A 26,690-nucleotide genomic window follows, 5' to 3' on the forward strand; every position below is an offset into this window, starting at 1 on the left:
TACCTTATCAAAATTCCACATTGTATTTAACTGCACTGAGCAGCTTCAGTTACATGCAACAAATTCTGATAAGTTCTCTTTTCATTTTTATTCTATTATAAATATTTTCTAACTTTCCTTGTTTGGGTTTTTTATATATAGTGATTATTTAAAAATGAACATTTAACTTCCAAATACATGAGATATTTAAAAATATCTTTGATACGAATTTCTCATTTTGATATTAATTTGTTTAAACGCTTTCTTCTCTGCAATCACCCTCTGTAATTTTTCAATATTCTATCGTTATTGAGGCTTTCAATGGCTAATTTTGCTAAGTCAAAGATCTCTCACCGTAAATGTGACACTGCCCTTGAAGATATGAGAGTTATTTTCAAATATCTTTTGATATTGATCTCTAACATAATTCCACAGTAATAAGAGAACAGATTCTGAATGGTTTCAATACCTTTAGACCATGAAATTTCTGCACCTGGTCTTCTGTCTCTGGATATGTTCCAGTGTCTCCTAGTTTATAGCCTACGGGAACTTGAACAGAATTTGTATCCTACTGTTGTGTGAAAATCGCACACAACAGTCAAACTGGTTGTTTGACTTAATTATGTCAAACTGGTTCATAATGCTTTTCAGGTCAACTATATTCTTCTACTTCTCTGCACATTCATTCTATTAATTTCTGAGAGCTTGATATTGAAACTCCACCTAAAATCTTAATTTACCTACTTAAAACAAACAATATTAATACATAGGGGAACTACATGTAACTTTATTTTGTTTTTTCCAAATCTCCTGTAAATGTATTAACATGTTTTAATAATTTAAAAAATAAAAAAAGATCTATAAGCAAGGTGAAAAGACAGCTCTCAGATTGGGAGAAAATAATGGCAAATGAAGCAACAGACAAAGGATTAATCTCAAAAACATACAAGCAACTCCTGCAGCTCAATTCCAGAAAAATAAATGACCCAATCAAAAAATGGGCCAAAGAAATAAACAGACATTTCTCCAAAGAAGACATACAGATGGCTAACAAACACATGAAAAGATGCTCAACATCACTCATTATCAGAAAAATGCAAATCAAAACCACAATGAGGTACCATTACACGCCAGTCAGGATGGCTGCTATCCAAAAGTCTACAAGCAATAAATGCTGGAGAGGGTGTGGAGAAAAGCGAACCCCCTTACACTGTTGGTGGGAATGCAAACTAGTACAGCCACTATGGAGAACAGTGTGGAGATTTCTTTAAAAACTGGAAATAGAACTGCTATATGACCCAGCAATACCACACCGAGGAAACCAGATCTGAAAGAGACACATGTACCCCAATGTTCATCACAGCACTGTTTATAATAGCCAGGACATGGAAGCAAGCTAGATGCCCATCAGCAGATGAATGGATAAGGAAGCTGTGGTACATATACACAATGGAATATTACTCAGCCATTAAAAAAGAATTCATTTGAATCAATTCTAATGAGATGGATGAAACTGGAGCCCATTATACAGAGTGAAGTAAGCCAGAAAGATAAAGACCAATACAGTATACTAACACATATATATGGAATTTAGAAAGATGGTAACGATAACCCTATATGCAAAACAGGAAAAGATACACAAATGTACAGAATAGACTTTTGGACTCTGTGGGAGAAGGTGAGGGTGGGATGTTTCGAGAGAACAGCATCGAAACAAGTATACTATCAAGGGTGAAACAGATCACCAGCCCAGGTTGGATGCATGAGACAAGTGCTCGGGCCTGGTGCACTGGGAAGACCCAGAGGAATTGGGTGGAGAGGGAGGTGGGAGGGGGATCGGGATGGGGAATACATATAACTCCATGGCTGATTCATGTCAATGTATGACAAAACCCACTTCAATATTGTAATTAGCCTCCAACTAATAAAAATAAATGAAAAATAATAATAATAAAGTGAAAAAAGATAAAAAACTATTACTACTTTATCTTTTGATAAGGGTTTTTTTGGCTTCTTTTTTTTTTTTTTTTTTTGGTGTTTTGTAATTTTTGAAGGCACATAGGTTACTGCAAATAGAGCCTGACATATACAGGATTTACACACAGAGATGGATGCAGTTCTTCAGTCAGGTCCCTAATGTCAGTCTAATGTGTAAGTTTTGTTGTTGCTGTAGTTAACCTTCACTTCACCACAGACATTTGAATTCTTCCAGTGGTGTACTGCTGTTTCCTGTTATTTATTGTGAGGTCTGATAAACCCACGAGTGCTTCCCAGTATTTCTGCTTCACTCTCTGCCACAGAGAGGGAGTGTCTCCCCATGGTTGTGCTCTACCTTTGGCAGTAGACTATTGTATGCCGCGTGTTACTTGGTCCAAAGCTTATAACTTTCCTGGTCCAGCCTCAGTCTGAGGCATGCCTGTACATCTACGCTTCAGGGTTTGGCTTTCTCAGAACTTCTGCCCCTCCAGCTAAATTATGTTCTGTATCTATGAGGACTATCAAATAAGCAAGCTTCCTGCACTTCTCCAGTGGCACAAACCTCTGCCCTTTATCAGCACAAGAATCAGGAACTGAACTCATTTCTCATTCCTCTCTCAGGGTAAATAACTCACTTTGATCTGGACCCCATTTACAGCTGACCTTTGCTTATGAAAGACTTCCCTAGTGGCTCAGATGGTAAAGAATCCCTGGGTCAGGAAGATCCCCTGGATAAGGAAATGGCTACTCACTCCAGTATTCTTGCCTGGAGAATTCCATGGACAGAGAAGCCTGGTGGGCTACAGTCTGTGTGGTCACCAAGAGTCAGACATGACTGAGCAACTAACGCATTTTTCACTTAGTTTTGCCTAAGAAAAGGGGGGCTGCCTACCATTCCTCCAGCAGCGAGATGGCTTATGCAGCAATGCGATTTAAGTGTGGAAAGCAGATGGAGATTTTTGTCTGTGCACTGTTGAAGAGAGCTCTCTCAGATGTCCTGCCCGGCTCAAATCTTTCTGGTGAGCACAGGATAGAAATCTATGGAAAAGATCAGTTGCTTCACCTTGGATGTGGGACTCCTAGGGATTCTAGTCTGCTATACTAGCCAACATTTGACCTTTAAGAACTCATTGAAGTTTTCGTTCCTTACTTCTTCCCCACTTGTGCAGTTATCATATTTTCGTTCCTCGCTCTGCTAAAGGTGATATCATTTGTGTGCCTTGTCTCTCTTTGAAGGTTCTGTCACCTTTTGGAATTTAGTTCACCTGATTTCCTGTAACATTTGTTCTCTCATGGACATACTAAATGCTAAGATTTTGTAGTTCATCTGGCTTGTTCTTATTGTTAGTGACTTTGTCATAGATTTTCTCTTTTTAAGGTAAAGCAGAACTTCTCAAAAAATGTTTATGTCATGAAAGAGTCAATTTTATAAACTCTTACAGTTTTTAATTTTAATTTTTTTGCTTATCAAATGAGAAACTGTAGATTGATAGTTCCTCAAGCTTTTAAAATCCTAATTTCTTTTTATAAACATATACAACTCATATAGTTTTATATTACGTTATTTGAAATTTTTAAAACACTAATAACATAAGAAACGGTGTGTCAAGACAAGGAGACAAAACAGGTTTTGTTTTTAAATACTCATCCCGCTTTCCTAAAGGTGAGATAGCTTTTCCCTTGTTACATGAATTAAAGGGCAAGACAATAATAACTGCTATATGAATAAATTAATTAATCAAATGCTCTCTATTAGGTTAAGCAGCATTAAAATATTTGGATACCATATTTCAGATGTTAGGAGAGAGAAAACTTTAAGTATATTCTGAGGTAAAAACTTTGGTTCTTTTTTCCCCAGAACCAATTCTCTGTACTCCTCTGCACCTTCTTTCCCAAAACAAGCACACTCCTGCTCCTAGGTAATTATTGTACAATAGCTGCAAGAATCACATTTCTCTCAAACTCAATTCTAATTACTTTTAAAAATATGTTCTGGTTGTAACAATGTACTAGGTCTCCTGTTCTCTGTCCATCACCCAGAGCTAAGTCTCTTGGCCCCCAGCTGCAGACTTGGTTCTGCTATCAGGTCAGAGACAAATATCTTCTTAGCCCAGCCCTGGCTTCATTTGCACAGGCAATTCAGCACACATCACTCTTACAACTTTGCTCTGCTCCCAAGTCCCAGTTCTAGCAAATGGGTATTTCTCAAGTGACTGAACACTTGTTCCTGTCTCTTGGCCTCTTTCTTCCTTGTGACTCACTTTAAGCAAGTATCAAGAACACCAGTTCTTCTCATTATGTGACTCTGAATCTCCCCCGTTTTTGTCGCTATCTCAGCTTCACTGTGCTGCTGATTCCTGGTATTATACCCACTCCTTAGCTTTTGTTGAATTGCCCCTAACCCTGAAATCATGATTTTGTATTTTCTCTTTCTATATTATTTTTCTACTTGCCTGAACTTCTTCGAGGAGCCTGCAGCAGTCAACCCCTGCTGTCCAGCCACCTCCATACAGTTTCCAGGAAGGGCCCATCCCTACTCCCTAGGGAGGTCAAGTAGGGAGGTCATTGACTTTTCCCAGTGACCTACCATGCTAAAGCCATTCATTAGCAATTTTACTGATAGTTACAGCTCATTTTATGTTAGGATTATAGGCATCATAAACTCAATGGACATGAGTAGAAGCAAAGTCCGGGAGATAGTGAAGGACAGGAAAGTCTAGAGTGCTGCAGTCCATGGGGTCACAAAGAGTCGGACACGACTCAGTGACTAGACAACAGAAACAAAATAAGAAACATTTTATCCATCTATCTATCATCAGTATAAAATCATCTCAGGCCTCAATCACCTGCCTAAATGCCATAACTTGGGAGACTACATTTCCTTCTCGGAAGTCAGGGGGGACACCTGCCTTTTGTTCGTTTTCTAGCTGCACTTTTACACTTTTCATCTCATCTCCTTTCTTTTCAGGAGTGAAGTGTGCTGGGGTATAGAAGAAAAGATGAGAAGGAATGGAGAAGAGAAACCAAACAGGAAAACCCCCAGCTTGTCACCAATGAGAGCATGGATCTTCCCCACTGGCCGAGAGCCTACCACTCCTGTGCTGCCATGACCGTATTACATGCAGAAGCACGCATGCACACACGGGCACAGGGTGTTTAAGGGTTTTATAAGGATGTAAGCTGGAGGGAAATAGAAAGGGAAGCAAACCCTCATCACGCCCTGGTTTGTCTGCCACAGCTAACAGTACCGTCTGTTTATTACGGAGCCTTATTGCTGGCTTTTTAGAAAACATGTACCTTAATTATATTCATTAGTAAATAAAAAAAGATTTTGTATTCCCAAGAGGTATATTGAGTGACAAACCCTAACGTTTAAACTATTAATCCAGGAAAGAAGTCTTTGCTTAAAAATAAGCAGGATAGTGTAAAAATTAAATAATAACACATTTGAATTCTTCTTAAAAGTACATGCATTAACTATTACTTCCTTTTCATAGCTAATAAAAGTCAGTATGAAAACAAGATTTCCAGAATGGTCTAGGTTTATCACTAATTCTCTCTTGTTCTCCACATTATACACACGCCAGGACGAAAAGGAGGGCCAAGCGCTACCCCACAATCCTCACAGTAGCCCTTACTCATCACTGGGCTCAGCCACTAAGTCATGTGCAACTCCGTGAGACCCCACAGACTGTAGCCCAACAGGCTCCTCTGGCCATGGAATTTTCCCAGCACGAATACTGGAGTGGGTTTCCGCTTCCTCCACCAGGGGATCTTCCTGACCTAGGATCAAACAGTCTCTGCCTCTCCTGTGTTGGCCTGCGAATTCTTTACCACTGAGCCACCTGGGGAGCCTACAGGACCCTGCTCACTGCTCCAGAACAGAAATGTACTTCTGAAAATAAGACACGGAGAACAACTTTGAAGTATCAACACCTTCACATTCCTGCTAACAGTGGACCAGATATCACCTGGGACTCTCAACCAGGTCCACAATCAAAACATCTGACGCCGATATCCGAATACCTGAAGCTGAAACCAAGCATGGCCCTGTGGGGCTCCTGGACACAACAGCCTTTCTGTATCTCCCACTTCTTTGATTACAGGAAATAGGCTTCTTTCAGCCTCCAAGATCTTCCTTGAGTACCAAGAAGCAGGTTCAAACAGTTGCTAATTAGGGAATGGAGGGGATGCTGAAAGACAAGGGAGGAACAGTCAAAAGAAACAAAAATGCAGCCTTGGGGCAGGTTCTGGCTCCCGCTAAGTTCAGTTCAGTTCAGTTGCTCAGTTCAGTCGTGTCAGGCTCTTTGCATCCCCATGAACGGCAGCACGCCAGGCTTCCCTGTCCATCACCAATTCCCGGAGCCTACTCAAACTTATGTCCATCGAGTTGGTGATGCCATCCAACCATCTCATCCTCTGCCATCCCCTTCTCCTCCTGCCTTCAATCTTTCCCAGCATCAGGGTCTTTTCCAGTGAGTCAGTTCTTCACATCAAGTGGCCAAAGTATTGGAATTTCAACATCAGTCCTTCCAATGAATATTCAGGACTGATTTCCTTTAGGATTTCCTTAAGGATTGATGCAAGAGTCTTCTCCAGCACCAGAGTTCAAAAGCATCAGTTCTTTGGCACTCTGGTTTCTTTTACTCTCACATCCATACATGACCACTGGAAAAACCATAGCTTTAACTAGACAGACCTTTGTTGGTAAAGTAATGTCTCTGCTTTCTAACACGCTGTCTAGGTTTGTCAATATCTTTGAGCTGTTTTGCAGATACTGAAATCCCTACCAGGTGGGATAAGTTAACTACCTGCCCACAAGCACACAGATCCCAGACCAGTTGGAAGCAGAAGGCTGACGATGCTGACTCCCACTTACCTCAGCACCAACCAATCAGAAGAACGCTCATGAGCTGATCATGCCCTCTTTGAACTATTACTATAAAATTCCCCACTATCCTCTCCAGTTTTGAGGGATTTAGTCCATTGTGTCCCCCTTTGCCTGACAAAGCAATAAAGTTGTTCTTTTCTACTTCACCCAAAATGCTGAGATTCACATGCTGGATTTGGCTTCAAAGCCAAGTAACACTAGTTATGCCACCATCCCAGCAACCCTCCACCACCAAACTAAAGACACATATTTTCCAAAACCCTCATGCTCTGATATTCTCTGTCCCTTAATCTTCCTTCTACGCTGACTTCCTTTTCTCAAGCCCTTCTGATGTGTTCTCTGTATCTTAAACTCTCTCATCAAATGGCTAACCTGAGATTTTCCTTCTTTGAAGAGGTGACATGTCCCCACGTCTGTGTCATTTGGATACAGTTAGGAGATAACTATATTCTCTGGAAAACTTTCATCTTTTATATTATCTTGTCTTTTCTGAAGGCTCATGTCTGATAGGGCCTACATGGGGGCTTATTGTTAAAATGGCTCATTATGTTGACCTCACAAAGAATAAAGTCACCGTGACACTTGAGACTGACCAAATTTCCCAAATAACATTCTGTTTTCCCACTGTCACATACCTGCTCAAGGCTACGAAACCACCGGATTCCAGACCTCTGGCTACGTGATTGCAGGATTCAGCTACGGGCTAAAAATTAACCATTCCTTCAGAGAATTTTTCATTGGTGGGGTATAAGAAAGACCCTGTCAGAAAGGGAGGATGCTGGTTCTTCTTAAGGGCCAATCACCCTATCATCTTCCTCTAATAAATTTCCCTTTTCTTTTCCTGAATCTGTGGCTCACTCTTTCTCCACACCTGCCTTACAATGTCATAATGTCTTATGGACTTCCACCAACTAAATTCTTAAATTTTTTTAATTTGCCAAAATTTGGATATCTCACTTTCCTCTCATCAGAATTTCCATTACTGCATTTCTGCTTTCAGCTGGGCAAAATATTTCACACCAGGACATGTCATAGGCCACTAACTAGCCTTGTAGGGGGAATGACTCTTGACAGTTTCCCACTCCAAGCCAGATGAAACAATAAATGTAAAATATACATTAGAGATATATGCAAGTTGACAGGTATTTTGATATTAAAAAAAAAAACAGTAAAAACCAAGAATCCCTACTTCAAAAAATGTATGAATTAACACATTGTGAATTAACACACACTGGGGTCGCGCAGTGATAAAGAACCTGTCCACCTAATGCAGGAGACCCAAGAGACAAAGGTTCAATCCCTGGGTTGGGAAGATCCCCTGGAGTAGAAAATGGCAACCCACTCCAGTGTTCTTGCCTGGAAAATCCCACAGACAGAGGAGCCTGGTGGGCTACAGTCCATGGGGTCACAAAGAGTCAGACACGACTGAGCATGCACACACTAGCTCCAGTTTACATTTGAGCCCTGAATAGTCTAATTGGTAAATTAAATCATACCTCAGTTGTATAGTTACTTCTTCTCTATACAGAAATAAATTTTTTAAAATCCTTTATTAATATCTTACTTCTGTGAGGGGGTGATATGCTCACAGAAGTGGGCCTGAAGAAATAGCTCATCTGCTTACAACACAGCTGTCAGGAATCTGGGTTCATTGTGGCAAGGGGCACAAAACATGTGACCTTCCTATGAATAACTATCCAACATGTGTCCCCCTGTACCCCTATGTGACTGCTGGGCAGGACCAGCGGGACAGGACTCATTACTGGAAGAAAAGCTAAGGTATTAAGTGGGGAGGCTTGCCACCTAGAGTCTGTTTGGTTCTGGTGGGCTGTAAGTGGTCCTATAAGGGCTTTGAATCTCTGTTTTCATGGAGAGAGAAAAAAAAATTAAAAATAGATTCCAACTATATGCCATTCTGGAAAAGGCAAAACTATGGAGACAGTAAAAAGGTCAATGGTAGCCAGAGGTTCATGGGGAGATGAATACAGAGTACAGAATTTCTTATGAGCAGTGAAAACATTTTGAATGACATTACAATGATGGATACATGTCATTATATCCATCTCAACACAGGGATTGAACCCATGTCTCCTGAATTGCAGGCAGATTCTTTATCATCAGAGCCATCAGGGAAGGCTATATGTCATTATACTTTTGTCCAAATGCGTGGAATGTACAACACTATTCACTTCATTAAAGTGGACCCTGAGACAAACTGGGCACCTTGGTGATTATAATGTGTCAATGCAGTTCATTTTTGGCTTTCTTAAAAAGGTACCACTCTGCTCATACCGGCTATATATGTAAGGGGATGGGGTACATGGGAGAATTTCTGTACTTTCCTGTCAAATTTGTTGTACACCTAAGACTGTTTAAAAAAAAAAAAAAGTTTTCAAAAAAATTAACATTCAAGGTATGTTTTTGGTGAAACTTTTGTTTCATTTTTATATATGTATACACATTATATATGGCTTCTCTGGTGGCTCAGTGGGAAGGAATTTGCCTGCCAAGCAGGAGACACTATTTCCATCCCTAGGTTGGGAAGATACACAGCAGAAGGAAGCAGCAACCCACTATAGTCTTCTTGCCTGGGAAATCCCATGGACAGAGGAACCTGGCAAGCTATATTCCTTTGGGTCACAAAAGAGTTGGACATGACTTATCGACTAAACAACAACGCATTATGTATGTGTGTTTGTTGAACTGTGATGGAAAATAAATTTTTTAGATCAAAAAAGTTTACAGGTCACTGTAGTTAATTTGTACTGGCTAATAAAATCACAAATTTACCTCATAAAAATATCCTACATCTGAAGGAGAGTTGTGATAATTCACAACTGTACACTCTAGTGTACTGTCATCTTTTGTTTTAACTTGGGATAAAAATGTAGGCTGTGGTTTTTATTGAAGCATATTTTTTTACATTTTTACCACAAAGTAGAAGGCTATGCAGGAAAACTAATCTAGCCTCTACATAAAGTCAGTGACATCCAAAGAGGAAATGTATCAATACTAGAATAAAAGAGAATCATTTCGAAGAGGGAACTGATATGAGCCTGGAGGCCAATGGAGATAAATGGGCTAGGGTGGGTGTCTGGGAGACTTCACCACAGAGATAGCATTTGGAGGTGAAAGAATGAATGACACCATATAAAGAAATGCTGTTGAGAGAGAAAACAAATTATTCTATGACCTCTGACATCTGCAGGTAGTGTGAAGGACCAAAAACCGGTCCCACCAAAGAGACTAAAAGGGAATGTAAGAAGGTACATGGAAAAAAATACATATATATGACCTACATAGAGAAAATATATAATCACTGCATGTTTTATTAGTACTAATGGTCTTGTACTTTACATAATATTTCTCTGCCTGGACAAACCATGCCATAAGAAATAGGGTTTTATTTTCTCTTTCCAACATCAAAGTTTTATTTTTGTTTTTTTAAATTACATTTGTTTGCTTTAATGCATTGACTACAAAAACCAGTAGAGAGAAAATATTTGTTTTTCATCATTAAGGGTAATTTATCTTCAATAAATTTTATTACAACTTAAAAAAAAAAAGAAGGTACATGGAGCAGTGTGGCATGATGCAAGGCAAGGGAACAGCATGTTTTCAGAAGGAAAGCACAGTCAGTTTTGTCACTTGCTACTGTGAGTTTAAAATCAAAACAATCTGTTGGGTAGCAAAGAAATTGTCCTTATGAATGACTCTAACCAGACAAACTTATTAGATATGAATATTTCCTTTATCATGGATAGGATGATAAGTCAGATATGGAGGGCTGAAGAATTAATAGGACACAAGGAAGCAGAATTTTAAAGAACAGAACAAGAATTTCAGAAAATGTGAATGGATATGAAAAATGTAAATTGAGATTGAAAACAAGTTAATGCCTCCTGATCCTTAAAAACGTCTCTTGATAAACCATAGCATTTGCTATTTATCAAAGAAGTCAGGTATCCTTTTGTAATAGGATCTAGATAAGTTAATTTTAGTATCTTTTTAAATTCTGAAGGTTTGTCAGGTAATTTTATATTAATATACATGCACTTATTTGAATATTATTTGAAACACTTCTAAATTTTCCTTTAAATCACCTATTAATGTCTTAATATTATACATTTCTTCCTTTACAAGTGCATAATGCTTAAAAATTTACCCCTATTTATAAGTCCACTGGCTTTAAAATTTACCCTTATTTATAAGTCCACTGACTGCCTTTATATTGACACAACAATTTATAAAGAAATAATTAAAATTTTACACAATGCATTAAAACATGTCCATGGAAACTCCTTGTGAAACTTTTTTTTTTTTTTTTAATAAGGGTGACTGTTATTCTACGGGAATACTTAAATTACAATGAATTTAATTCTGAAGTCTCACTTGGCTAATATTTTCCATCTTACCATTATCAAACTTGTCACAAGAGCTATTAAAAACATTCAAATTGTCTGTTTTGATTTAATTCAATTACCTAAAAAATATGAAAGCACTTTAACTGTAAACTCCTAACTAATAATGCCTACTTCTGCCATCTGGTGGCAGAAGCAAAAGGTATATTCATTACTGGTAACAAGACTATAAAACAGGCCTCAGTGAACAATCACAAATTAACATCCCAGATTGCAGGTATCATTCTTCACTTGAAAAACTTCAACATTTATAGTTTTTTGTTTTTTAACAGGACAATGCTCTCTGTAGTTTTTGAAACATTACTAGCTTCATGCTGAGCACATTAGCAATGCCTTATTCTATCTAACAAAGGAAGCATCAATTTTAAAGCAATGATCAAGTTAGACATAAAACTGATAATAAAACTCCATTTATTGTACATATACAGCAATTTCTAGCATGTCTAGTTTTGTAAATTAATGATCAATATTTCTCAAGAAAGCTCTTCAAGGAATTGATCTTTTTTATATAACTTGGTATGTCTGATTTGCCACAGTGCATAGAACTCAGCTTTAAAAAATCATTTTACATGAAGACATATTTTTTTAAAGAGTAATTTGAAATATGAGCAAATTTATTTGCCTTATAGACATTTTAGTATCTTTTTATACTTGAGGTTTTTATTTTTCATTTTAAAAAATTTATTTTTTCATTTAAAAAATTAAAATTTTATTTTAAATTCAAAATACCACATTTGATTATTTATATATCAGAGAATCACAAAATTGAGTTGGGAGAACTATTAGGTGTCACAGGGTTCATTTATCTGCTCCAAGGATAAGTTTTTTCTGCAATGTAATTCACAAGTAGCAATCAAGCTCTGCTCATATAGTCTACATAATAGGAAAATTCCACTACAGTCCTGGAGTTTGACAACACCTGTCCCCAGAGAATTCTTCTAAGAACTTATAATGTGCTTTCCTATACATTATCCCCGCTGACCTTGGTTAGCTCTATGCTGCTAAGTCACTTCAGTCGTGTCCGACTCTGTGCGACCCCATCCCTGGGATTTTCCAGGCAAGAGTACTGGAGTGGGGTGCCATTGCCTTCTGCGGTTAGCTCTATGGAGTCCTGTAAATTTGTATTCTTTAATATCTGAAGATAATTGGCATGATCCAACCACTCACCTTTCTCTTCTTTAGTAGAAAGTTACCTAGTTCCTTCAGCTACTCCCCATGTGCCATAACATCAATGTCTCCACCAATCTGGCCTTTTTTATTCTAGTTTGAAAATACGGAGCTTAAGACTGACCTCTCTTCTGCAGGGGTCATCAAACTGAACCGGCAGTGTTTACCTTTAAGTCCTTTCCACACGTGCTCTTGTTTCATAGAAAGCAACTTGGGTTAAAGAGAGGATCACAAAGCCAAGAAACAGAGGTATAAGTTTGCATCTCAACGCTATCACTTAATAGGGCTATGATCATGGATATCTGATACTCTCTCTGAATTTTAGACTCTTCAACAGCAAAACTGATATTATAATACTTAATGAAATACAAGTCCTTGTTTCCAATAAAAATTTCTCACTGTATTATCCCCTTGCTCGAAATCTTTCAAAGATCTCTCTTGCTCTGAGCGTGAAGAAGACAAAGCTTCTTAGCTTGGCTTAAAAGGCACTGCATGAACTGGCCTCCAGCATTATCCTACCTATCACACATCGAATTTCCCAAAGTTCTAGGCTCATTTTAGGAACACAGGTCTTCTCTCCATCTCTTACTCTCTCCATGGTGCACACAGTTTTAGCATCTGTGCTCCCTTTTCCAGGAATGCTCTCCTCCTCCCCTTACTCATCCTTAATTAAAGTGTCAACTCCTGACCTGCCTAGCAAAGTCAGTTTTACCTAATACATGGTTTTGGAGCACCTTGTAGTTCCTTTCACTTACCTCAATTTCAGTTCTACTTGTATTTAAGTAATTACTTGATTATGTCTGTCTTCTAGTAGATTTTAAATTGCATGAGAGCAAAGACCACATCTGTTTTTGTTTTCAATTCTTACCTAGCGTCTAGTCCAGTACTTGGTATGCAATAGATAATCAATAAATATTTATAAATAATGAACTGCAGTTCATGGCTGCCAAAGAAACCAAAAATTGAGCAGCAGGGATTCTGGAAAGAAGAAAGGCACAGGGATATAAGCCCAATATTTAGCAATGGTTTTCTCTTCAAGGACTTTTTTTATCCTAAGATGCAGAAAGCTGTAAGTTAAGAAGGTAGGAAGAACCACTAAAAAAGAGACTAGAATTCTTATTAAGAAACTGCTGGGAGGAACACAGCGAGCACTTTAGGCGCTCAGTTGGGACCTCTGGAACTATTTAGGGTTTTTCTATCTCCTCAGGCTACACAGGTAGCCTCTTGGAAAAGACTGAAACAGTGGGAGGTTTGACTTATAAAATAATTCAAAAGTAAAATCTTTCTCCTTCGCTCTTACCTTTGTACCACCCCCCGCCCCTTAGCACAAAAGACCATCAAATCCTTGTCATAAGACATCTTGTATCACTTTTTATTTACTATGCTTCATTACCATCTCATTACATTTTAGTAGGATCATCTTAAATTACTGTCTCTCAGGAGAAGGCAGATCTACTCTGCCTAAGAGCTGTAATTTGTATCCAATCTATCATCCTGCCGTATTCCAAGGGACCTTCTTTCCATACGGTTGTCACCTGTGATCACTGAAGGTGATCAGTCCATCTTTCAACTTGCAGAGAACCTACATTGGTTGGAATTATAAGGTTTCCTCAAATTTTCTATTTTTCACTTGTTTCTACTTATAGAGATTATATTTATTTTATAGCTATTAATAGATACATGTTTAAAACAGCAAATAAAATAATCCTATGTATTAGTACTCTAGACTAAAATCTATTTGAAACAAAAGACTACCAATTAAAACACTTAAAATAGTTGCCTAGAATTCTTTAACCTTTCCTAGTAATTTTACTTCCTACTATGCTAGGTTTTTTTTAACTTTCTATTCTAAAAACAATTATTTTGAATAGAAGAAAGAAAACAGACATTGCTATGATTTGAGGGTTTTCTTCTGTTTCTGCATTTTTAGTCTACTTTTTTTCTGGAAGGTATGAAAAATAGAGAAAGGTAGGCATTAAGATTAAAAAAGAGAGAATAAAAGCATATGAATAATTCACTAAAAGAAAAGCATACAAATTAAACTCTGAATAATCACAGGCAGTTTATATAACTCTCTTAACACTTTTACTTGTTTTGTAAAATGAGTATGCTTAATATTATTTCTCTCAGGGAATCAGATGTTCATTCCTTTAGACCAATATTAAAAATATTCATTGCTGTCTTTAATTCCGAAATCAAAGTAGGTGTTTTCTCAAAAGAAAATGTTATTTTTCAAAATCATGTCTGGATAAAAAGGAATAGTTGCTTATTTCAGAAAATTACTGAGTTATACAGTCAGATCATGACAAAAAACTGAACTTCAAGCTGATATATGTAAGAAGATATAAATGATTTGGGGGTATTTTTTTAGAAGAAATTCTGATTTCTCTGTAACTTGGATGAGAGTCAGTCACAAGCAAAATAGTTACTAAGGTTGAGTGAGTCTCCAACACTTTTGTACGTCTCCTTTTGTCTGAATGACCTCTCCCTGTCCTGATCTCTGTCTGCTACTCACTACTGAGGAGCCAATCAGGATTCTGCCAAGATCGAAAATGTTCTTCCCCATCATCTCTCATTATGAACACCAAGTCCTCAAAACCATCACCTATGGCTAAAAAGCTCCTGTATGAGAAGATGAGTGGGAAAATACTTCAAGCTTTTCCTATAGCATAAGCAAAATGCAAACCAAAATACATGGGCTTTCCTCACGTTCTTTTCAGTTTTTGTGTGTGTGTGTGTGTGTGTTTTGATGACATGAGAAAGTGGTTAATTTACCACAAATGACCTATGCTTAAATTAGCATAGCAGTCCCTCTTTTCCCCAGGGTGACTGTCCCAGAACCCTCCCTGCCCGTGGATACAAACTCCATGGATGTCCAAGACCCTTATAGTAAATGGTACTGTATACGCATATAACATATGCACATCCCTCCAGATGCTTTAAGCCATCTCTAGATTACTTACTACAAATGAACTTATTTACAAAATCAAAAACAGACTCACAGACATTGAAAACAAACAGGGTTATCAAAGGGGAAAGTGGGAGAGGGATAATTTAGGAGTTTGAAATTAACAAGCATACATTAGTATGCATTAAAAAAGATGAACAGCAAGAACCTATTTTATAGCATGAGGAAGTAAAGTCAATAACTTATAATGGAAAGAAATATGAAAAATAATATATATGTATACTCATATATAACTAAATCACTTTGCTCTACACCTGAAAGTAACACAAAGCTGTAAGTCAAATATATTCAATAAAATAAATAAATAAATAGCTGCTGGCATGTAGCAAATTCATGTTTTTATTTTTAAAACTTTCTAGAAAATTTTCCCCAAATATTTTCATTTCATGGTTGGTTGAATCTGTGAATATCCCTGGTTATGGAGGACCAAATGTAAATGCCTACGGTTTATATAAAATTTATAGCAATGTGACTTGGCATTTATAAAGTGTTTCACTCTGATTTTATACATGAATAGAGCAAACCCGAATCTTGTCAAATAAGCAAATTACTATTCACCCTGAATATGAGGTTCCCACAATCACTATCAGGAGCTCAGTTATTCCCAAGCTTAGAATACTTTCATCCCCTTCCAAATTTGCTCCCAAATTCAGGGACCATAAGTAAATGAGTTTGAGAACAGCAATTCGGCACTCTCAGGGTTCCATCTCAGACTCTCTGTTCCTGCCATCTTGCTCTTTCAGCTTCCTTTTCTCCTACTGCCTCATACCTGGCCTCATTTTCTTTACCTTACTGTATCTGAAACTGACCTTTAGTTCTTTCATCTTCCTGGCTTGAAAGAAGGTTGTTTGGACAGTATGGAAAGATGTGTCACTTATTTTGTTGCCCTGAAAAACACTGTGTACCTTGCGTTGTGCAAAACACATTTGACTGTGGAACTAATGTGGCATATGCCTAGACCGCCTGTCAATCTTCCAAAATACAGTTTTGTACTTTTAATCTTTTAGTGCACAATGAAAACAATGAGAATAAATGACAGAATTAGTGACAGCTTTCAGATTTGTTTTGCCAAAGAATGCATAACCATCTCAAAGTCAGCTGATTCTTAGAATCATAAATTAGGAACTACAGAAAGTCTTTACGCCAAAAAAAATGAGCACAGATTCTTCTTCACTCCTTTATGTCATAGTTCAATATTCTTTTATGACGGCTTTGAAAATAACTATTTTTCAAATAACCAGATATGAAGACATATATAAATGATTATAAATGTCATCTATTTATTTATGCTACTAGTTTTATTAATGTGAACAGGAATGAGAATGTTTATAATAAACATTTATAATTTATATAAATTTATATAAACATTTATAATTTATATAAATAAATTATATAAATGTATATAATTTATAATAAAAGGAGTGTCTATTTTCAGAAGGCAGAAATTTGATCTTTTTAGATAAGGGATCTATTAATAACAACTAGGAAAAGCTTGAAAGCATAAGAATTTAAGGTTCTTTTCCAATGTAAAAACATAAATCTGTAGAAATGACTAGTAGTACTAGTATCAATTTTATGTATTGCTAATTACAAGACTTTTATATACTATTATGTAAACAGCTATGTTTAACATTAATCTGAGTCCAATCACATGAAAATAATTTCCAAAATCTGCTAATATGAATCTTTAATCATTGCTAATCATAGGATCTCATTACCTGCAATATTTATAGGATCTGTCTCACAACTATCACATTGGACAGAAGTACCTTAGACTTTTAGAATGAACCCTCAATTATCTCCAACAGTATACTTAAGGGGGGCTCACTTATCATTTAAATGCACTGGATTTTATTCTTATAGGCTTCCATTATCACACCAATCTTTCACCTTCAATTTTGTACACTCAAACTTCATATTAATTTTAATAGTGACCAAACAGAAAACACTCTAAAGCCAAATGTAAATGAATTTTGGATAACCTAAAACTTTAGATTCGTGTCATTTATCCTTACAGAGAAATCAAAACATGAAATTTAAGACTGCATTAAGACAGAATTAGAAATTGTGTTTCAATTATAAGTCCCTTATTAACTATAATCTTATGTGTTATTCTGTTTACAAATCTAAATCTGTTTCTTCCATTGTAAGATTCAGGGCATATAATATTATTGTTTGTTTTCAAGGAATGCTGTGAGAATTAAATGAGATAATGCTTTAAAAAGTATTAAATAAAATGTATCCATGTAACTTGTGAAACACTAAGTATATTCTGTAAAAGGTTACCCAGTCCAACAATTTTATTTCCCCCATCTCAACAACTGTCTTTGGAGGTAAGAATTTTGGAAACAGAGTTTAAATTAAAATAATATAATCATTTGAATCAATTGTAATGAGGTGGATGAAACTGGAGTCTTTTATACAGAGTGAAGCAAGTCAGAAAGAAAAACACCAATACAGTATATTAATGCATATATATGGAATTTAGAAAGATGGTAACAACGACCCTATATGCAAGACAGCAAAAGAGACACAGATATAAAGAACAGACTTTTGGACTCTGTGGGAGAAGATGAGCATGGGATGATTTGACAGAATAACACTGAAGCATGTATATTACCATATGTGAAATAGATGACCAGTTCAAGTCTGATGCATGAAACAGGACACTCAAGGCTGGTGCACTAGGACAACCCAGAGGGATGGGATAGGGAGGGAAATTCGGAATGGGGGACACATGTACACCCATGGCTGATTCCTGTCAATGTATGGCAAAAACCAACACAATACCGTAAAGTAACTAGCCTCCAACTAAAATAAATTGATTAAAAAAATAAAATAATCAACAGAAGGGAATGAAAAATACAAAGCATATGAACATAGACTAGGAAAGAGAACATGTAGAAAAATAAGAATCTATTTTTAGTACCCCTTTCTCTTTGCAGAGAGACTACTTTGTTTTAAAATAAAGCTTATAAAATAGAGCTACCATTATGACTTGAGCTACCACTTACATGCTAAAACTGTATAATGTGCATATGTTATATCTGATATAATTTCACTTCTTAAATGAACTCATATGAAACAAACTACCGGAAAGAAATAATATATTGATTTTTCTGTCATGGTAATTAAAATAATCTTCATTTCAAATTCAGTGAGTTTCTAAGAATACAATAGGAAAATTATCCAAGTAATTCCCTTATATTAAGAGTATTCTGAATAGGAATAAAATGAATAGTTAAGGATAAAGTTTGAACTTTAATTCAAAACACCCTGGTCCTTTAAACATACCTCACTGATATAATGAGAAGTCTTTATTATACCTTATAAAAAGTTGAAGAGTTTCTTAAATCTGGATTTGACATAAGTGAAAGTTGCTCAGTTGTATCCGACTCTTTGTGACCCCATGGACTATATATATAGTCCACGGAATTCTCCAGGCCAGAATATTGGAGTGAGTAGCCTTTCCCTTTTCCAGGGGATCCTCCTAACCCAGGGATTGAACCCAGGTCTCCCATGTTGCAGGCAGATTCTTTACCAGCTGAGCCACAAGGGAAGCCCAAGAATATTGGAGTGGATAGCCTATCCCTTCTCCAGCAGGTCTTCCCAACCCAGGAACTGAACGAGGGTTTCCTGCATTGCAGGCAGATTCTTTACCAACTGAGCTAGTTAAGAATGAATGCACTATAATATTGTAAAGTAATTAGACTCCACCTAATAAAAATAAATGAAAAAAAAAAAGAATTAATGTATGATGTTTCTGAACAGACGACCTATTTATATTCAAAGGTATTAGCTAATTAAAAAAAGAAACCAACCTAAGATATTTGAGAAGCAATGCATATTCATAATACACTGAGAAGTATCTAATTTATTCAAGACCCATCAGTAAATTATGTAGATATAAACGAGATACACATAGATGTTAAGATGTCACACTTTATGACTTTGGAGATATTCAAATGGAACTATAGGGGAAAGAACCCATCATTTTAGAAAGGTAACATAATTATCATCTTGTGTTGACCAGGAGCTGATTTTGGCTCAGATCTTGAACTCCTTATTGCCAAATTCAGACTTAAATTGAAGAAAGTGGGGAAAACCACTAGATCATTCAGCTATGACCTAAATCAAACCACTTATAATTATACAGTGGAAGTGAGAAATAGATTTAAGGGACTAGATCTGATAGAGTGCCTGATGAACTATGGACTGAGGTTCATGATATTGTATAGGAGACAGGGATCAAGACTATCCCCAAGAAAAATAATGCAAAAAAGCAAAATAGCTGTCTGAGGAGGCCTTACAAATAGCTATGAAAAGAAGAGAAGCAAGAAGCAAAGGAGAAAAGGAAAGATATATCCATTTGGATGCAGAGTTCCAAAGAATAACAAGGAGAGATAAGAAAGCCTTCCTCAGTGACCAATGCAAAGAAATAGAGGAAAACAATAGAATGGGGAAGACTAGCGATCTCTTCTGGAGAAGGCAATGGCAACCCACTCCAGTACTCTTGCCTGGAAAATCCCATGGGCAGAGGAGTCTGGTGGGCTGCAGCCCATGAGGTCATGAAGAGTCGGACATGACTGAGCGACTTCACTTTCACTTTTCACTTTCGTGCATTGGAGAAGGAAATGGCAGCTCACTCCAGTGTTCTTCCTGAAGAATCCCAGGTACAGTGGAGCCTGGTGGGCTGCCATTCATGGGGTCGCACAGAGTCGGACACGACTGAAGCGACTTAGCAGCAGCAGCAACAGCAGAGATCTCTTCAAAAAAATTAGAGACACCAAGGGAACATTTTATGCAAAGATGGGCTCAATAAGGGACAGAAATTGTTTTGACGAATAGAAGCAGAAGATATTAAGAAGATGTGGCAAGAATACACAGAGGAACTGTACAGAAAAGATCTTCATGACCCAGATAATCACGATGGTGTGATCACTCACCTAGAGCCAGACATGCTGAAATGTGAAGTCAAGTGGGCCTTAGGAAGCATCATTATGAATAAAGCTAGTAGAGGTGATGGAATTTCACTTGAGCTATTTCGAATCCTAAAAGATGATGTTGTGAAAGTGCTGCACTCAATATGCCAGCAAATTTGGAAAACTCAGTAGCGGCCACAGGACTGGAAAAGATCAGTTTTCATCCCAATCCCAAAGAAAGGCAATGCCAACGAATGTTCAAACTACCACACAATAGCACTCATCTTACACACTGCTAAAGTAATACTAAAAATTCTCCAAGCCAGGCTTCAACAGTACACGTGAACTGTGAACTTCCAGATGTTCAAGCTGGTTTTAGAAAACGCAGAGGAACCAGAGATCAAATTGCCAAACCCGATGGATCATTGAAAAAGCAAGAGAGTTCCAAAAAAAACACATCTATTTCTGCTCTATAGTCTATGCTAAATCCTTTGACTGTGTGAATCACAAACTGTGGAAAATTCTGGAAGAGATGGGAATACCAGACCACCTGACCTGACTCTTGAGAAACCTTTATGCAGGTCAGGTAGTAAAATTTAGAACTGGACATAGAATAACAGACTGGCTCCAAATAGGAAAAGGAGAACATCAAGGCTGTATATTGTCACCCTGCTTATTTAACTTATATGCAGAGTACACCATGAGAAACACTGGGCTGGAAGAAGCACAAACTGGAATCAAGATTGCCAGGAGAAATATCAATAATCTCAGATATGCAGATGATACCACCCTTACGGCAGAAAGTGGAAAAGAACTAAAGAGCCTGTTGATACAAGTGAAAGAGGAGAGTGAAAAAGTTGGCTTAATGCTCAACATTCAGAAAACTAAGATCATGGCATCCAGTCCCATCACTTCATGGCAAATAGATGGAAAAACAGTGGAAACAGTGACTGACTTTAATTTTCTGTGCTCCACAATCCCTGGAGATGGTGATTGCAGCCATGACATTAAAAGACGCTTACTCCTTGGAAGGAAAGTTATGACCAACTTGGATAGCATATTTAAAACCAGAGACATTACTTTGCCAACAAAGGTCCATCTAGTCAAGGCTATGGTTTTTCCAGTGGTCATGTATGGATGTGAGAGTTGGACTATAAAGAAAGCTGAGCACTAAAGAATTGAAGCTTTTGAACTGTGGTGTTGGAGAAGACTCTTGAGAGTCCCTTGGACTGCAAGGAGATCCAACCAGTCCATCCTAAAGGAGATCAGTCCTGAGTGTCATTGGAAAGACTGATGTTGAAGCTGGAACTCCAATACTTTGGCCACCTGATGCGAAGAGCTGACTCATTTGAAAAGACTCTGATGCTGGGAAAGACTGAGGGCGGGAAGAGAAGGTGACAACAGAGGATGAGATGGCTGGATGGCATCATCGACTCAATGGACATGAGCTGGGGTAGACTCCGCAAGTTGGTGATGGACAGGGAGGCCTGGTATGGTGCGGTTCACGGGGTCACAAAGAGTCAGACACAACTGTGCAACTGAACTGAACTGGAAATAAACTCTTGTTTTATTTAATTATTTTAGAGATTTCTTCTTTGAATTGTTCTCAGTGCTTACAGCAATCACCTGTGTATGTAAACTATAAGTTATATAAACCACAGAAACGAAGAAATTTGAAATCAGTTCTCAAAGTATTTTTCAAAGGATATTAAAGTTGTCACATATAGACATCAAGAAGACACTATTTTGAAGTAAATTTGAGAGTAAATTATGTGTGCAAGAGTTGAGGTGATGATCTATTTATTCAGAGTGAGTAGGAGAGGTGGCAAGTGACAACAATTCAAAAAATTTGACTTTAAATGGGAGGTAAGAGAAATAATGGTAGCTGAAGGATATATGCAGAATAAAGGTTAGCATGTTTTGTAGCTCTCGTCTTGCATGTTTCTGATGCTATCTCATCTGATACGAAGAACCACCTGTTTTTAAACATCAACTGGAAGAATCAAAAGGAGACAATCTCAATGAAAATATAAGACTACATAAAAAATTTGCTTAGAGCTCTGAGAATGTTGGAGAGGGAGGAATATAGCCCTCCTGTGACTGACTAGGGAACCCCCTGAAGGAAGATACTACCATTTGAATAGGAAGGAAACCACTGCCAAGTTGTAAGTGAGTTTTAGAGGCATAGGAGCAGGACATTGAGGACTTCCCTTAAGATTTACTTTTTCACTAAGTATGAACATTACTGGAAGCAATGAACATTATTGGAAGAGCAACACAGCTAGAGGTGTGTCCTCAGAGATGAAAGAGGCACAGCACATGTGCAAACCATCATTTCAGACTGGAGAAACCAAACTGATTTGAAGACTTCAGGTTGCTGGAGAGTGTGAGGCAAAATGAAGTTGGAAAGCATAGCAATTTTTGTACCACTTTAGGGCTGGTAAAAAAAAAAAAAAAGTTTTCTATATTCAGTCCTCACAAGCACATATTGAGGGAGGCACCACCATTGCTTTTTCTTTCTTTCTTTCTTTCTTTTTTTTTTTTTTTTTTGTCACCATTGCTTTTTCATAGAAGAGAAAACAAAGAGCTCAGTGGGGTCAAATGGAATATACCATCGCCAGTGCAATGAATGTTACGCTGACAGAAAATGTACTTCCTCCTGACGGCAGCCAAGGATTTCTCTCTGATTTTATTCTGTGTGCCAAAGACTGTGAACCACTACGGAGAACTCACTTCAATTTTGTTCTCTACCTATGCAGATTTTATTTATTCAATTATTGACATTTTAAAACATTATTTTTGAGCATCTGTCTTAATGGCTACTTATTTGGGACTTCGAAGGGAAGAACGTTTTTGGCCTGGAAAGGTATCTTGTATTGAAATAACTTTGAGGAAGGTTGGCTTCCAGTGTGACACAAAATACTCACTCTTTAATATGCTAATGAGTGAACTGACTTCAATGTAGAATGGCATAACACACTCAATATTTTTAAAAAACATTTATTCATGAGGACTTTTTTCATTAAACATCTTGTAGGACCTTATTTCCCACCAAAAAAAAAGGAAAAAAAAAACCTTTGGGAAATGTGACAAAACATTTTTACACTCACACGGAATCCATCCAATTATATGATAAGGACTTGTCTTACCATTTACCATGCTTGACTTACATTTTTAAAAGAGCTTAGAAAATCCATGTGGCTTTATAAGAACATGTTTATTATTTATAATATTGAATGTATATCTAAAAAGGAACATGATTTTCATGTTTGAGATTAGGATGCATACATTTCTTCTCCCAGTCAAGTTCCAGATTTATGCAATTCACCCCACTCCTAGAGAACACTAGTTTAATCCCTTTACATGGTTTAGTGCTCTTACATTTTGTATCCTTTAAGCTGCCATCAAATAGTATTCCCTAAAAATTATGATTATCTACTCAGTAGCTGAACCTGATGTACCATTTTGTTCCTCAAATCTGCTCTCGTTGTATAAACAAGCACGAGACGTATTAAAGATCGGTGGTAGTATTTGCTTGCCACTTTTACTGAACATGTCTCATAATTAAAAAATGAAAAGTATATAGAAAGGATTAGGGAATTTTAAAACTTCAGTTTTCTCCAAAGAGGCTTTCATTTTTCTACCATAAGCATAAAAATGAACAAACACTCAAAAAAGGTTTGGATTTGCTAAGAATCCTTGACTACAGGACTGATGTATTAGTTTTGCTCTAAAGGAAACCTGGCAATTAAAACAACCCTAAACCCATGAAGGCTTGTTTAATATTTTAACACTTATGGCCATGTTCACGCCACAGAAAATGTATTGCTAAATTAACCACAACTGGAGACTATTTCAAATTGCTTCGGAAAAAAAAAAAAATCAGCGATAATTAAACCACCAGGGATTTCTCAGTGGATACTTATGTGCTATTTTCATCAAAAACAGTATTTCTAATTTAGCTGAGTACAGAATAGTTTAAAGTAAGATAGGCAGGTAGCTGCTGGATGATGAGTTAATGTGAGACAAGAAAGGTCAGAACAGGCAGAAGAAAGTTATTTAAGACACCTTGATGTGCAACTTCAACTGATGTGGAATAGTCAGACTTGGACAGTGACAATACCGTGAAATGCGCAAAGGTTACCTCCTTCAACTTAAGCTATTTTCTTTTGCTACCTCTGTGTACACAAATACACACACACAGACAAATACTTATTCATGTGTGAGTACATACATACACACTCATAGATATGTATACATTGCATACAGTCAGGTGTTTTTTCATCCATAATATAAAACAGAACTATACAAATATGATATACAAAAATACCTCACATTAATATTTAGAAAAAGTTAATAACAAGGCAAATACAGAAGTGGTAGAAATTTACAAAAAGCTTCAGAAATAACCTACAAAATCTTCATGGAGAAGACAGTATTAAAGCTAAATCATATTACAGATATGTACATTCTTTTATTATAATGATCTGAGTTGTGGAGAATATTTAAACTGATGAGAACAGTGCTTTAGGAAGAAAATGCTCAGAGAATGGTAAGTGATCCACTGGGACTGAACTATAAAAATGTTGATAAAAACATTAGTTGATAAAACTATCAAACTATAGTTGATAAAAACTATAAAAATTTTGAAAGCTGAGAGGTGGGGGATGGGGAGTTGAAAAATATAGTGAATTATGGAACTCAAAAGATAGTTTGTGGAATTACCGTCAAATATCTTTAAGGCCATAGAAAAAAATGCACCTTATTTTATAAGCTGTGATGAATCATCAATGGTATTTAATAATTAATGAAATCCATGACTGGTAAGAATCATTTTGGTTGTAAGAGAAAATACAGACAATTATCAACTTACATTGGCACAACTTGATGATTTTCTGACTTTAGAATGACATTAAATCAATACTCATTCAGTAGGAACTGTGCGTCTAATTTTGAATTTTAATCTATTCCTGGGATAACAATGTACAGTAGAATATTCTCTCATGATGCTGGGCAGTGGCAGCAAGCCATAGCTCCCAGTCAGTCAAATGATCCAGAGGATAAACAACCAATATACTTCCAACCATTCTGTACCCAGACAATCATTCTGTTTGTCATTTCCTGTGCAACATTCAATACATTACAGGAGATATTCAACACTTTATTATAATAGTCTTTGTGTTAGATGATTTTGCCCAACAATAAGCTCACCTAAGTTTTCCGAGCATGTATAAGGTTCAGTTCATCTCAGTTCAGTTGCTCAGTCGTGTCCGACTCTTTGTGGCCCCATGAACCGCAGCACGCCAGGCCTCCCTGTCTAACACCAACTCCCGGAGTCCACCGAAACCCATGTCCATCAAGTTGGTGATGCCATCCAGCCATCTCATCCTCTGTTGTCCCCTTCTCCTCCTGCCCTCAACCTTTCCCAGCATCAGAGTCTTTTCAAATGAGTCAGCTCTTCGCATAAGGTGGCCAATGTATTGGAGTTCCAATTTCAACATCAGTCCTTCCAATGAACACCCAGGACTGATCTCCTTTAGGATGGACTGGTTGGATCTCCTTGCAGTCCAAGGGACTCTCAAGAGTCTTCTCCAACACCACAGTTCAAAAGCATCAATTCTTTAGTGCTCAGCTTTCTTTATAGTCCAACTCTCACATCTATACATGACCACTGGAAAAACCATAGCCTTGACTAGATGGACCTTTGTTGGCAAAGTAATGTCTCTGCTTTTAAATATGCTTTCTAGGTTGGTCATAACTTTCCTTCCAAGGAGTAAGCGTCTTTTAATGTCATGGCTGCAATCACCATCTCCAGGGATTTTGGAGCACAGAAAAATAAAGTCAGTCACTGTTTCCCCATCTATTTGCCATGAAGTGATGGGACCAGATGCCATGATCTTAGTTTTCTGAATGTTGAGCTTTAAGCCAACTTTTTCACTCTCCTCTTTCACTTTCATCAACAGCCTCTTTAGTTCTTCTTCACTTTCTGCCATAAGGGTGGTGTTATCTGCATATCTGAGGTTACTGATATTTCTCCCAGCAATCTTGATTCCAGCTTGTGCTTCTTCCAGCCCAGTGTTTCTCATGATGTAGTCTGCACATAAATTAAATAAGCAGGGTGACAATATACAGCCTTGATGTACTCCTTTTCCTATTTGGAGTCAGTCTGTTGGTCCATGTGCAGTTCTAACTATTGCTTCCTGACCTGCATAAAGGTTTCTCAAGAGGCAGGTGAGGTGGTATGGTATTCCCATCTCTAGGCTAAATTATAATGGTCTGCAAATTAGGATTATTGAATGCACTTTTGACTTACAATATTTTCAATTTACAATGGGTTTAAGGGGATGGGCTTCCTCAGTGGCTCA

General features: G+C 37.2%; 1 protein-coding gene and 1 non-coding gene across 2 annotated transcripts in view; one reads left to right on the top strand and one right to left on the bottom strand.

Annotated features, from left to right (window-relative positions):
- The window catches only part of SPAG16 (sperm associated antigen 16), a 973,751-nt gene that overhangs the window by 568,138 nt on the left and 378,923 nt on the right, over positions 1–26,690 (bottom strand). The gene's annotated exons all lie outside the window — the stretch shown is intronic.
- On the top strand, positions 8,424–8,553 carry LOC136165868 (small nucleolar RNA SNORA11). The gene has a single exon (XR_010662833.1). It is a non-coding gene; the product is annotated as a small nucleolar RNA SNORA11 (small nucleolar RNA).

Source organism: Muntiacus reevesi, chromosome 3 (genome assembly GCF_963930625.1).
Source record: "Muntiacus reevesi chromosome 3, mMunRee1.1, whole genome shotgun sequence".
Classification (NCBI taxonomy): domain Eukaryota; kingdom Metazoa; phylum Chordata; class Mammalia; order Artiodactyla; family Cervidae; genus Muntiacus; species Muntiacus reevesi.